Consider the following 15,213-nt stretch of genomic DNA (forward strand, 5'->3'; position numbering starts at 1 on the left):
GCTTCATTTTACACAGTTCAGAGGTTCAATCAAACAGAAATTTGCTGCTTTTGACCATTCTCCTATGTACATTACTCAAATTAACTTGTTTGCGTATAATCGGCTGTTTAGTGTTGCTCGTATGAAACTCTTGGGGTGTTTACTTTAAATGGCTGTGATTTATGTGGACAAAACCACCCACATTTACAACATAACATAAGGTCTTGCCTTATCTGAATATCTGCATATTAGAGTTCCTAACTGCACCCATAGAGCTTGGTCTAAAATTCTCTGTATTAGAGTAAATATGAGTCGTAGTTTAACCCCGTTGGGCAGCTCAGCCCCACACAGCCGCTTGCTTACGCTCCCTCAGTGGGATGGGGGAGAGAATCGGAAGGGCAAAAGTGTGAAAGACAGTTTTAATAGGCAAAGCAAAAGCTGCATGTGCAAACAAAGGAAAATAAGGAGTTCACTGCTCCCTATCGGCAGGCAGGTGTTCAGCCATCTCCAGGAAAGCAGTCCTCCATCACACGTTAACAGTTACTTGGGAAGAAAGACACCATAATTCAGAATGTCTCCCCTTCCTCCTTCTTACTGCAACATTTATTGCTGAGTGCGATGACGTATGGTCTGGGATATCCCTTTGGTCAGTTGGGGTCAGCTGTCCCAGCTGTGTCCCCTCCCAGTTTCTTGTGCACCCCCAGCCTACTTATTGTCGGAGCAGTGTGAGAGGCAGAAAAGGCCTTGATGCTGTGTGAGCACTGTTCAGCAATAGCTAAAACATCCCTGTCTTACCAACACTGTTTCCATCTCAGATCCAAAACACAGCACCATAGGAGCTACTGTGAAGAAAATTAATTCTGTCCTAGCCAAACCCAGTACAATGTTTTAGTTGAAAGAAGTCTAAAAGCCCAGGAAGATCAATTTCCACTTCATTCCATTACTGAGAGACATTTACTGCTGAATGGAGATACCTAATTTATATTCCCAATAACTTAAAATAAACCAAAAAAGGGTATTTCATTCTGTTTTACAATGGGTCTTCTTGCTCCAAGTCCTCAACTTGGGCAGTGGTAGCATACTAATATACAGACCAGACAGCTCCTTATTTTAAACTTTCCTCGTGAAGAAAAAAGTAAAACAATTTTGGAATGTGGGTTTTAAAATAAAATAGTCTTATCCACTGTCATGAGGGTGTAAAGGACATTTGCCTCATTACTGCAGTTCTTTTACAGTAGTCAGTATAAATCCCTAATGTTACAGCTTAAAAGTGGAGAGAAACACTTTGTATAATAAATTCCAGATTACGTTAAAACTTTGGGACCAAGTTTTGACTACATATAAGTTTTCTGACCCTGATTTACCTCTTTCTTGTTTTTTTAACAGTACAAGCTAAAACAGATAGGAAGATCTCAAATGAGATTAGGGATAAGCCTAGAATTTTCTCAGTGTAGGCAAACATGGATGCAACTAAGGAAAAAGTGATTTTGATTGCGGTCCACCTTCTTACATGCAGCTTGTTCTGCTCTTCTGTGTCCTTCATAAGACAGAAGAAGGAGGTTATATGAGCAATAAGGATGTGGATTTTCCTGAACTCCAAAAAAGGAATTGTGACACGGAGCAAATGGAGCAGAAGAGAATGGCTAACACGATTTTTTCTGTTTAGCTGTATATTTCTCCTAGCTAAGGAAACTTGGAGGTGTGATTGTATAAATGCAGAATCTTTCTGCCTTTCCTATTCATTACGTGGTGTCGATGTACTGTACTTCATATATTGGATTACGTTTATATCAATTGGTTGCCTGGGCCGATTTATTTGTCAAAAAGTTGGACTTTTTTGATTTTAATAAGCCTCTGTAAAGATTTAATCTTAATTATTTGGGATAGTAAGAATGGACAGGTAACAGATTGTGTTTAATATTTTTTTTAATAGCTTCAGACTGAAAATAAAAATCTCTTTTAATATATTTGGAAAAGTACGGGCAAGACTAAGCCATGAATCAGAGGAATGTCCTCTTAAATTAGAACTTTGAGATGGATGTAAGTAATGTGATCAGATGGCATAAATGGAAAAAAGAATGGGAGGAGAAAAGGTTCAAAACAGACGCCTGGCAGCAATTTTTCACAGAAACAAAAAATGTGTGGAATGACCTTCCAGACATGATTATGCTATGGAGAGTTAAATATTGGGCTATTCAGGGAAATTAGAGAGCATTTCAGGAGCATACGGGTGACAGTAAGCTTTGAAACTGGGGGAGCCATTGAAATATTCTTATTGTCATATGTTCTTGGATATACTGAGATATTAATGCTGAATTTCCTATTGCTTGTACACAGTTTAGATCATCAGGACACACTGTCCATCAGTGCCCTCTCCCTAGTGAATCAGGGGGGACCTCGTATGGGTAATTCTTTTAATTTTTGCCTTCTGACTTTTTATCTGCTTATTTATAGGTTTCTTCTGAATTCACTGCACAGAAGGTGCCTGTCCCCGTGGTATTGTTTTAGCATGCTGTGGAATCATGATAGTTGAGAAGTCCCTCACTAGCAGCGGAGAATGAATATTTACCGTGGCAAAAAGGTGTGTTTAGTTTCTACTGCTTATGACTTTTTAGACATGGAGGAATTCCATGTGGAATGTTTGTTTGTCTCTTTCCTATCAACTCTTTAATACTTTTTAAAGAAAATTTGAAACTTCTTTTAAATTGGTAACAATTATCTTTGCTTAACTGAGCCATGATTTACATACAGATAGAGCTACAATCTGCATAAAGCAGTCCTACAAGTAGACTAAAAAAGCAGATATGATTCTTATGTGGATAACAGTAAACTCCAGTTTGTCTAAATTAAATGTAGAGAGTTTCAGGTTTATATTTTTGTTCCGGTTATAAATATATCTGAGTAAAGGAAACTGTCTCTAGGCTATAATAGCTAACTTGGTGTTGTGCACTTAGATTGTCTCAAGTCAAAAATTGATTGTGAAACTGTACAGTTCATCGTAAGTGAATCTATCTTTGAGCAACTTAGCTTTTACTGAAAACGTAATCATGGTAGCAGAAAAATGTTCTTTTCTTCTGCAACTTGCATGTACATGTAGTTGGAACATAAACACTACAGTGACCAAGGTTGGGAAGATTCATTTCTGAGCAGGAGACAAAAGATTCTTTTCTCTAAAATAGCATGATTTTTAGTCAGTCTGTGATCTTTGGGGACAAAGCCACGAGGTTTTTGTGGATCCAGTATTTTAACAGAGTCAGCGATTTGACTAAGGTAACAGTTTTGGAATAATTATATTTCAGTGTGCAAAAACCTCTCTGAGTTACTCTTACATACTTGATTCTATTTGCTTTTCCACTGTATGTGACAGATCTGACCTCACAGTAACTTAGACACTTCATTTTCATAACCAGAAGACTGCAAATGATTAAATATTTTTTCCAAATTATTTGGTTTAATGTAACAATTATTGGACAAAATCATACGAAAGCTACAATAATCATGGGACAAGAAGTCCCTTGGAAGGCAGGCATAGCTGGACTGTCTACAAACTACTAAAAAAAATATTAAATCCTCTCAAACATCCTTCACACTGGCTTTTATATAATGTATATAAAATATGCCATTCATATGATGGTGTAGCTGCTGCGTTATTGACAGTTGGTTGTCCTAACAGACAGATGTGCTGTCATTCAAAATTCATGCCATGTAAAATATTCCAAGCATTAAAATATTTGTTTATTGTCCTACATAAATCATACATCTTGCAAGCTGTTATGAATATTTGAAAAAGTCACTGTTTTCCCTTTTATTTTTTTTTAATTTTGGAAAGAAGAAATAAAAGAAAAAGTAAAATGTTAATGATAATTATTGCATGCGAGCAATTGAAGACCGAATAAAACCAGAATGTTCAGGTATTATCATGAGAAAAGGGAGGGAGTGGTAGTCTTTTTGATTGCTATATTGTATAAAAATAATTGGTTCATTATCATAATTACGTTCTTGTTCATGATATCAAGGTCGAATGAAATAATAGTAGCAATGGAGGGATGTCATTTTACTCATTCTGGCAGATTTTAATTGAGGAAAAAAGAGTTTTGTTGTACTGAAGAGAGACAGGTGAATATAGAACCCAGAGGACCTTCCTTGTACTTCATATTCCTTACCATCTGTGTCGGGAATTCCAAATTCAGCCATGGACTGGGAAAGGCTGAATCTCCTTCTTTTCCATTTCACTTCTTAAAAAATGCTATTTTCAAGATAATGCTACAGTGGAATGTCTATATTTTTAATTCTAATTCAAAAGTTTAGGGTTTTTTTTAACACAGAAACATGTTCTGAGTTCAAATTCACATAAATGTTTACATTATGAAACACTGAGTTCTGCTTTATTTATTCTGGTTCTAAAAAATTTTCCTTGGTCATTAATGAAAGTCATTAATGGTTTCAGGAAATGAGTGTTGGCTGTTTCTCTCCTGTACCCCAGAAATCCTTAATAATAAGAGGAACCATTTATTGTGACCTGTTCAGTGGTAAAAATGAAATAGTTTAAAGGATTTATATCAATAGAACATGGAGAGTATAAGATGAGTTTAACATTGGTTCTAAATCCAATAGATGATGAACTGGACCGTAATAATGGATTTTCATTTTGATTAGTCTGTACCACCAGCTCAACTTACTAATAGACAAGAAATGGTGATAAATGTGTTAGAAGAACTATGCTGAATAAGCAGTGTTGTTGTTTTACACAATCCCTGGCAATGTAACAGCATATGAAATACAAAGCCAAAACTTTACCAGCTGATAAACATGAGAAAGTTTTGTTTGGTTTTTCCACAAAACGGTTGTTGTGGTAGTTAGAAAATATTTCTTCCGAAGTTTTCCAACAACTCATTTTGCTTTATCTAATTAAATTTTCTACATGTTAAGTACATGTTCTTGGATATAGGTTTGAAATGACATTAAGGTTACAAAATCGAGCACTCAGAGTGTGTTTCTTAAGTTACAAAAGCAATGAATTTTTTCTGAGCCTAATTGGCTGATCTGATTTAGCTAAAACTTCGTAAAAATGTTGTCTTGATGGACATATGGAGCTTGAAAACACATCTGAACATTTGGCAAATGTAAATGTGAGTTAAAAAAAAAATAAATCTCAGAATGGAAACAGTTTTTGGTTAGTGAGATAAAGTTCTGGATCATTTGCTGCTGCATCTGCCCTCAGCTGGTCACTTACAATGTAGGGAGCGCAACGGGAGAGGGCTGGTGGGCACCTGGCTGCCGGGGCTGCCTTCCACTGCTCCCAGCTCAGACCGACACAGCGGCTGCGTGGTGGCTGGCTCTTAGACATTTTTGGCTCTTTGAACTAAGGCCATAACAATGTGACTAAATGCTGTAGTCTTAGCCCTTAAAAGATGAAGCAGTGTTTGCTGAAGGTGACCTTCTTCCCAAAAATGAATTGGACGGGTTTTACAGTGATTGTAGCACATACAGTTTTCCTACGTTATGAAAGATTTCAGTTTTTCATTGTGCTGCAAAGTACAATTACTTAAATAAAGTATGAGCAGTACCAGATTTATGAAACTGTTTGAAGTGGTTATGCTAAATATTTGGTCTTTGACACTGCGAGGGATTTTTGTTTGGTTGGTTTTATCCTGTGAGTGGGTGGTGGTGTGTAAATGAAAGGGAAAGTTTTCTCAGACCCCCCAAAAAAAAGTTTAAAAATGACTGAAATAGCAGGGCATTTTTGTTAATGCGTGTGTGCCAGTGCTTGGTGAAAATTATGTCACATAAACAGATTTACATTTTGAACTGTCAAAAAGAAAGCGTTTGTGTTCCAGCTGGTAACTAACCCCTACCTCCTCCTCCCCATCCTCAGCTCCTCTGGCAGGGTATGTATTCTAGGGGGAGGACCTAATCTGTCTTTTATCCTCCCTAATTGCCCCTATAATTGAATGTGTACGTCTATACCCACCGCAGTGGTTGTGGCTCCGTCTTCCACTTCAGGAAGACAGCGTTACTGAATCACATCTGCCACAGCTAGCATTAGAACTTCAAGTTCAGAGTGAAAATAGGATTTTACTTAAAGTTTGTAGGATTTCTGGGAAAGGAGAAGAAAGGGCATCTTGAGGGTTTATTGTTGTATTGCTTTATTCTACTTTTGCCTTTTTTATTTTATTTTTCTTTTTTGCCCAGTTTCCCTTATTCGTTCCCTGTGAGCCTGTGGCAGTTGGCGTTGCCCCTGCACAGATTTGAGCGGCATGACCTTTGCCAACACACTGCATTAATTCTGACCGCAAATATCTGTTTGCTGCCTGCCCAGCAGCTACCCCTGCTCCCTAGCTTCTCAGTGAAGAAGAATATCTTATAACCTCCCATTAATCAGTGTAATCTGTTACTGGCCTTCTCCCATCGGTCCTGTGCCTTCACCCTGCTGACTTTTATTCCTGCTTTAGCCCTGCCTGTCAGGCACTGTGGGATTTGGGAGCCCTTCCAGCTTCCTACGCATCACGTTATTTTTCAGTAGCTGGGAGGAAGAATTATATAGTGATCCACGGACAACTCTAGGAGATGCATTTAATGGATGGCCAGGCTGTCAAACATTTGAAAGTGATGTAGGAGGAATGTTTCTTGCCAGTTTGAATAAGTATCAGAAAGCTGGAATTAGCAGTAAGTGCTGAGGTTCTCAACTTGCCTGGGTGGCAGCTGCCTGCCTGCAAGAGCTCTGGAACCAGAAATTAAACTCTGGCATGGCTGTGCTTGTAAAAATGTTAATATTTTCCTGCTGTGTTGATGACGATTTTTAGTTCTTCTTGTAAAATGTTCCCTAATTAACCACTGGCATGTGGCTCTTCATGGGAATTAAATGTTTAATTTTTCAGAAAGAAAAGAAGAAGTATTTTTCAGCCAATTGGGAGGAATTGTCAGTTGTGCCCAAACACTTTGGTTTTGCTGAATCGGTTATTGAACTGAAATGGAAAGTCAGATTAAGGCTTATAAAAGTTGCATGGTAATTTCGTTTCCTTATTATTGGTGGGAGGTGGATGTGATATGCAGCTCTGCTGAATCTTTACTCTGTGTTTTACGTGGGTGTGCATAAATATGCTGCTTGAGCTGAGTCACATTTCCTTTGTCCTCACTACCTTCATGAGGTTGTGATTATGCAAATAGACAGCTCATGAAAAGTGGCATTCTAGTAAAAATTGTTTTAGGACAGTGTTTTAAACAGTTAAAAGAGAGTATCTTAAACCCATGCTGTGGCAACATAAAAAGGTCATCGAGAAAAGCAGAAGTATTATTAAAAGTATACAGCTACTGTAATACGTGTGCTAATTGTATGCTATTCTTACACCCCGTAATAACTTTACCCTTTATCTACTTTGGGTAAGAGGGGAACTTTAAGGATGTTAAGTACTGTCAAATACCTGAATTTTGGCATCAAAACCGGTGTAGACCATTAGTCCATGCAGCGATACGCTTCTGGGGCTTCTAAAATAGTGATTTTTTTATTTTTTGATAGGTGCCTTATCTTTGCTCCAAAGTGAAAAATAGAGATGGCTGGAAAAGATGTCAGTTGGAATCATTTTCACTAAAAGGAGTGGGGACTAAAAGTACCAGAAAGCCGGGTATAGGGTCGTTCCTGTCAGCTGCAAGGAAGTATTGTAGTGAGATTTTCATGGATAATACATTTACATAAATAGGACATTGTTATAACAGCTACAAAAATAGGACCTTAGGAATGAAGGGAATGGGTAAAATCAAAACTGGTACTTTGCTTCCTTCATGTGTATATGTAAGATCTCAGTCTTCTAATGCATGATAACCTGTCCCATAGGGCAAGGAGCTTCCACACCTGGCACTACTAACGCAGCAACCAGTTCAGCATTAATAGCTCTTAATTAATAAATTGGTACTTCTCATTGCTCTATTTCTTACTCTTTATTGCATGCATCCTATTTAGCAAACATGCCGATGTGATAAGTAACAATTATTTTCCAGTCTTTGATGGATGTATTGTAAGCTCTCCAGGCTGGCTGAAAAATAGAGTCTTGAAACTCGGAAGCTGATTCTACGAATGTGTGATGACTTGCAGACTTCTTAATTAATTAATTAAAACCTTCATGTTTGTTTTCTCAGAAAAGTGTCTGGATTAGTTGATGATGCGCAACACAGTAAAATAAATTCGTAACTTATTTCCTATGTAAAAATTTGAGACCAAGAATGATTTCTGATTCATTACATTTGCATCACTTTCTATGTTTTGAATAACATTTTTGGATACAAAGTCACTCCTCAGAAATACCATAAAATGAGAAAAGCTTAAGGGCAAGTTGTGCCGTTAGTAAGCGATGATACTTCTATCTGGCGGTTCAGTCAGCTTGAATAATATGAGGTTTATGTGATTTATTACCTTACAATGCTGGAATAGTATCTACTAATACAAATGTTTCAATTAAAAAAGAAAGGGAACTTATTAAATGGGAAAGATAATGTTTTATTAATTTTTCTTCTTGGTTTTATATTCTTGTGCCCTGCAGCTCTAGTGCAGCTGCTCTAAGTGCAAATGCAAATACCAACTTGCTTAATGGGGTAATTAAACACAGTGGAGGAAAGTTATGTAACGGATACTTAGGAAGTGTAAAATATTCAAGCCATACCAAATGTTATATTAAACTGTGGATTGTCTCCTGAGGATGGAAAGACATTGCATACCACTTCTTGAATAGCTCTTTTTCTAAAATTGGATGTGAAAGGAGGGAATTGGAAGGATGACCTACCTTAGGTCTGCAGATTCTGAATTATTTTTGTTCTTTTTATTTGGGTAGGATAATTTAACATTTTCCCCCATTATTAACCCCGCTTCCCTATATAGTTAAAAAAAAATGTGTTGAAATCCTGGCTAGCAGCTGCATTATTAGGAAGACCATTACGGAAAAACAGTTTTCAGGAAAATTGCTTTGTCTTCAGATTATGTCCAGCTCTGTACAGCTTTGTGTTGAGCATCCTGAATGGAATTAAGGACAGATTCCAAGGACATGGTGCATTGTATAGTTTAGCGGGAGAAACAAAAACTACATGTTTAACGTGTTCAGAAGCCTGTGATTAGGTAATTCAAGATTTTCAGTTTCAAACCTACAAGCTTTTGAAACTGGACTTTATTTGTCTTTTTAAAACTAATATGCAATATTTTAGGACAGCTTCCAATACAGTAGGCTTCTCAAATCTTTCCAGTGGTGTAATATTTGGTCTACTATCTAGAATTGTTTTCATTTAGTAACAAAGTGTAAAGGTTAAGTGTAATTAGCAGTATAACCATAGTGATAAGGTTATACATAGAGAATTCGATACACATTTGAAAGGAGATTTCTTTACATTTAAGCTGGGTTTGATCTTAAGAGAAACATACATGGGAAAACCTCATGCATGTTTTAAATGAATTGAACAGTATTTTGGAGAAAATGTACAGTAGTTTTAACATTATGTAAAATTTTCTTTTAGTGATGAAGTCGTAGACTGTGCTACTGGAAGTTTTGGAAAATGTGCTCTGATGGCATATGACACTTTGTCTTTTTGCAGCTCCTACCAGATCATTTTATGCAGCTGGTTTCAGTCCTGAACTACCAATGTAGTGTCTTTCACAGTCTTTCTCCTCCTTCCGATCCTCAATTCTACCTCTTTTCTAAGTTTTTCTTTTCTGATTCCTTACATAACATTCTAAACCACAAATTTATTTCCTTTCCCTGCCATCATGTGCCCTTATGGAGACAGCATTGGGAACACGGGGCAGCTGCTCCAGATCTGCCTGGCAGTGAGAAAAGTAATTGCCAGCAAGGTCCATGCTTGGCTGTTGCAGTGATGCTTCTCATGCTGGCAGGATCACACCTGTGTAATTAGTCTCACACACAAGGCAGAGTATAATTGATGTAATGAAGTCTTTGACAAGCGCTCTCCAATTACTGTCTCTGCTGGGAATTGAATGACTTGTGATTCTTAAAGCTTTATTATAATTCTAAGTATTCTTTTCATGTTTTGAGTAGGTCAAGAGGTATATCTCTGATACCAGACAATCTCTACTTGCTAAACTTCAAACTCCTCTAGCTTGAAAGAATATCATGATAGTGCTTCTCAGGGAATTCATTGTCAATTGTTTATTTTTTAAACTGTGGGGTTTGTGGTTTTTTTTGGTTTGGCTTTTTTGTTTGTTTGTTTGAACTAACCTCTTGTTATTCACCACTCCGTAAAAAGAATCCAGGCAAAACAAAACCAAAATCCCTACCTCAAGCATCACCCTGAGGAGTATGTACAGTTGCAGAATAGCTAGATTAAATTAGTAATAATCAGTTAAAATATGGTCTTTCAATGGAAATTGTTACTATCAAGTGCAGGCGTTACTCCCATCAACCGTATGTTTTTAGGCTAAAATTTTAATTGCAAAGCCTTATATATACATTACAGAAACATTCCAAAAAGCCATCCTTTTATTTATATGGAATCTCTAATAGTTGTATTTTGTTACTCTAGGAAAAATAAGGTAGTGGTTTTCTCTTTCTTTTGGAGAGTGGGGTTGGTGGGAGGGTTCAAACAGTTGTTAGGGGTTTTTTTTGGTTCTGGTGCACTCCTTGGCCTCTTACATCTCCTATACATTTCTTCCTTATCTCATGGGAAATTTTATGTCATTTTTGTCTGTTCTCCTTCATGAACACAGAAGCCAAGTCTTCATTTCTTAGAAAAAAAAAGTCTCTCATAGATCTTTTATTTTGGAAGTATTTCTTGCTTACTTAAGCCTATTTATTAAACTGATTCCTCTGTTACAACATAATCACTAGTTAAGATGTTAAATGAATTTTAAATGTTGTCGTTCACTGTTCCCACTCGACAATTTTGCCAGGTTTACTTATTTTATTCTGCATTTATCTTTTGGAGTTTGGCTCTGGGATTCTCCATGACTGGGAATAAACTTTTTTTTGAAAATCTCTTATAAAAATATTATTTCTGATGTACAAAATCTCATCTTGTAGAAGACTGCAAGATACCTGCAGTCTAACAGTAGTGATCCACAAAGCCATGTGTGCTGTTGGTAATCCAGGGTAATGAACTGCACGTACATCTCCTCTGGTATTATTTCAGCTGGACACCCTTCTTAAAATTATGTCACACCGTGATTATATTACAGTTACATCATATTGCATGCATGTCCAAAATCTGGTTGGTACATATGCTTTTGTTTAATGTATAGATATTTAATGAGTACTTGTGATCATTTTAGTCATGTGTAGTATTAAGTACTGTGGTTGAAATGTTCCAAGAGCAGATATTTTTTCTTCTGACTTTTTTTATTACTAATTTTTTTACCCTTAGGCCTTTGCAGAGCTGAGTTGCTCTTTGACAAGCTGGAGCCAGGGGTTACCGTCTACCTGGTGCTAACGCTTGTCCTGGGCACATGCTTCTCTTGTGGTCCACGGGCGTTGCGCACAGCACTGCCATGTATTGAGCACTGGTGGGTCCTAGCAACATCCACCTCTACGCTGGCTGGTTCTTTGTAATACGCTCTTCCTAAGACCCTTGTGAATCCCTCTGTAAAAAAATTACATGAAAATATTGGCAGTTCGAGTCTACCTTATTGCGGACTTAAAGGTTTTAGTTTTTTATTTCTTTCTGTATTTCTACCTCATCTCTGAAATTCGTGTGCTTCTTTGCAGGATTGAGTGCTAACACGTCAAAACTTAAAAGCTGTTTCAACTCTATCAGTCTTCAAATTAACTCAGAATATGATATCTTTTTTTTCCCCCAACAAAGTTGAAGAATCTTCAGTGTTTTTAATGTCTCCCCTCACCATCTCAGCTCAACACATATGAAAAAACTAAAAGTAGTACAGGAAAATGGTTGAGTGTTTATAGTAGTAGTAATAATAATAGTAGTAATAAAAATAAAAAATAATAAGTTTTTGCTTAATAGAGCATATTTTTCCATTAAAGTGTATTAACTGACACTTCCTATGTACCTCATCTTTAATTCTTTATTTTAAATATGTCATGTATACCCTCTAAAGTATTTTAAGTTTAGCTGATAAAGATGGGTGTAGTAAACAGCCAGCCTTTGATAAGACATTTGATGAAGTCCCTGCGGAAATTCTAAATAAAAGTTTAGCCTCCCATACTAGCAATAGAAATATGAAGACAAATCCATCAACTGGATTAAAAAACCTATTAATGGTCACACTGCAAAAAGAAATAGGTGGGATATTTTATATTTTACGTAGAAGCCTAAATGTAAGTTTCAAAGTCAGTGCCCATGAAACTTGTAGCTGATAACTAACTTGTTTATTAGAGTTGCAGAACAGAGTAGTCTTGGGAATAATCTGGACTGGTTGGTAATATGGATTTATGCAGGCAAATTATGACTCGGTCAAACCACAGTCAAAATGATGCATGTAAAACCAAGAAGCTCAGGCCATGTTTTCAGGAAGATCCTGGATCCTTGACTGGGGAAAACACCGACTCTAGAGAGGATTTAGGGAGTCAGAGCAGACAAAGAAACTCCTCATGGGTTCCCAGTTTGACAGAGATTAGTTCAGTCTCTGGCTGTGAAATACTGCAGGAAAGACTAAAAGTCAGCATTTAGTAGAAAGGCTGAAAGAGTTGTTCTTTAATCTGTGAAATCGATACTGGAAGAATCCTTAGTGATTGATGCCGATAGTTTAAAAGGGTGCAGAAGAGCAGGAGAAGGTGTAAAAAAATCTCACATAAATATTGCTTGAGGAAACTTTGCAAAAAACCCCTGCTTATTTCATCAACAGCAATCATCTTAAGTACTACTAGGTATAAGATGCATAAATCCCATCAGAGGGGGAATAAATAGTGGGTGCTAAAAACCTTCCATTAAAGTAGATGTGTTTCTGAAAAATACACATTAGAGAATGGATCACATTTAGTGATTTGGAAATATTTGGGCAAGTTTAAGGTTCAGTAATAACCCAGCAAAATCTCTGGCCTTTTGAACCATAGGAACCTGCGAAACTCTAGAGAAACTGATTTTTTGTGTATAGTCAGAGGTGCTGTGTGAGTAGTACTACATCATAGTCCACCTCTGTTGTGGTAGACACAAACAAGGTTGAGATTCCATAATGCTGGCATCTCTTCAAGTTGAGGTATTTGATCTTTTAGGTATTTAAATAATGATTATTTCAATAATATTATTAGGTCATTAATTATCTTTTGAAATAATGTTTGTTTGTTTGTTAATTTTATTTTGGGGGGTGTTGCATTAAAGTTATAGGCCAGTTTTTGGTGGTCTGGACAGGTCCGTCACTGACAAATATCTTGTGGTATCCACTTAGGCAATGGTCATCAGGTATGGGGACAGACACTTCAATTAATGTAGCAAGAATCACTGCCTTGCTGGAAGATAATATACATGTATTTAGCCAAGCCCCCAGCTCTTGAATCTGAGCTCCAGCCTGTCTTTGGAGCAGGTTTGCTTGGTTGTGGCACCTGTATTTGGCAGGCTGCAGGGCTGCTGCATGAGAGCATCCTGGAATGGGGATAGGGGAGCCTGGACCTATTTTCAGTTTATTTGTTTCAGCCCATAGTTGAAGAAAGCTGTGCTACCAGTGGTAGAGGGCTAGATAGCAAACTGCTTCAGCAGCATTTTATTGGTTTTAGGAGGTTGTAGAGGCTATTCTGTTCTTTGCCTACCCAAATATCTACATTTGTGCTTCATACTGGAAGCATAGAGAAGGTTCAAGACTATGTTGGAAACTATTACAAGTTTATGGTCCAAGTTTTGTAACTATTACCCAGTCCAAAGAAATGATTGGCTGGAAGGGAAGCGGGTGAGAGGCATAAGAACAGGGAATAGACTGGTTTATGAATGGAAGTGTTAACTTTATTTGCAATATAAATTTATTTTTTTTTTTTTATTGTTGCAGAAGGAAGGAACATACTCCAAATCTGGAAGCCAGAGAACATGGCCTTAATCTAATTTAGGTATCTGTAATAGAGTAGGTAACATGACACCTCTTCTATATTCAAAGAGCATTCTGATATTTTAGGACAGGATTCATCCAACTGGTTTTAGATGTACGCTTCCAGGGAAGCTAAATTATATCTATTGATGAGATCTTTATTGACTATAATGAAGTATAGCTGAAATGGAGATAACAACAATGGACACTGATGAATCCTATTCAAGATATTCAACTCTCACAGGCAGTGTGATATTGCACATTTCCATCGAACTACATGTACTTTCTGCAATAGTTGTGAGAAAATTATATGCGTTCTTCCCAGCACAGCAATAGGAAAGTTCAAGCACTTGATTAATGGAGAAAAAAAAAAATCAAATGCATTGTATGGTTGACTGATTTATGCTGAAAAGCGCTGTTTATCTTTGAACCCTCAAATTGCAGGTCAGATTGGATTGTGTAACTTTTCCTTTGTTTCAGAACTTTCTGTGCAGATGTGATTGAACAGATATATGCAAGAAAGATTTCTTTCAGACAAAAGCTGAGCAGACTTCTCCAGCTGTTGCCTATCCCGGATACAATGAATACAGTCTTGGGAAGTAACCCCAGCCCTAATAAATTGCACTAAGCTTTTAACTGGTATTTGGAGCAAGGGGAGAAAAGTTCTGATGAGTGGTTCTTACCCATTTTCCTCAACTTCCTCCCCTTAAGAATGCTAAGAAAGAACTTTACTCAAGTTTGCTTTTTGTATTTGTTCTTTCTACACAGATGTTGAGGCTTATTTATGTACTTCAGAGAAATAATTTTACAGGAAGTATGACTATTTTTAAATGATTGCAAACATACACAGAGTAAATGAGACATTGTTCTTTTCACTTTTATTGTTAAAGTTGCTCGATAAACTAGCTCTGAAAGCAATTTTTCATTTCATTTTTCACTTTTAGCGTGACTTGGGTATTGACATTTGGTGAATTTATGTATTTTTTATGAAAATATTGAGATTTTTTGTATGCCTTGAAGTGCTAATGCCATGTATATACAATATATTCAAACAACAGAACTTTGGTGACTTAGTGAAAATAAGGAATGGGATGCTGGTAACTCCCAGAAGCACCGTGTTTTTACATCAATTAGGAAGTAGGCTTCTGTATCTTTTAAATCTTGTAATCGACAAACTTCTTTTGAATTTCAGAGAAATTGTAAAAAATGCCTAGAGGAAAGTCTTACAATGACCTTCTCATTTAGTCTTGGAACAAGGAAAGGAATTTTTTTCT

At 36.9% G+C, this 15,213-nt stretch overlaps 1 protein-coding gene across 1 annotated transcript in view; it reads left to right on the forward strand.

Moving 5' to 3' along the window:
- The window catches only part of THSD7A (thrombospondin type 1 domain containing 7A), a 294,355-nt gene that overhangs the window by 47,930 nt on the left and 231,212 nt on the right, over positions 1-15,213 (forward strand). Inside the window, exon 2 of the mRNA XM_054191500.1 lies at positions 2,434-2,560. The gene's annotated coding sequence lies outside the window, so the exon portion shown is untranslated. The remainder of the gene's footprint in view (positions 1-2,433; positions 2,561-15,213) is intronic.

This window comes from Rissa tridactyla, chromosome 2, assembly GCF_028500815.1.
Source record: "Rissa tridactyla isolate bRisTri1 chromosome 2, bRisTri1.patW.cur.20221130, whole genome shotgun sequence".
NCBI classification, from domain to species: Eukaryota; Metazoa; Chordata; class Aves; order Charadriiformes; family Laridae; genus Rissa; species Rissa tridactyla.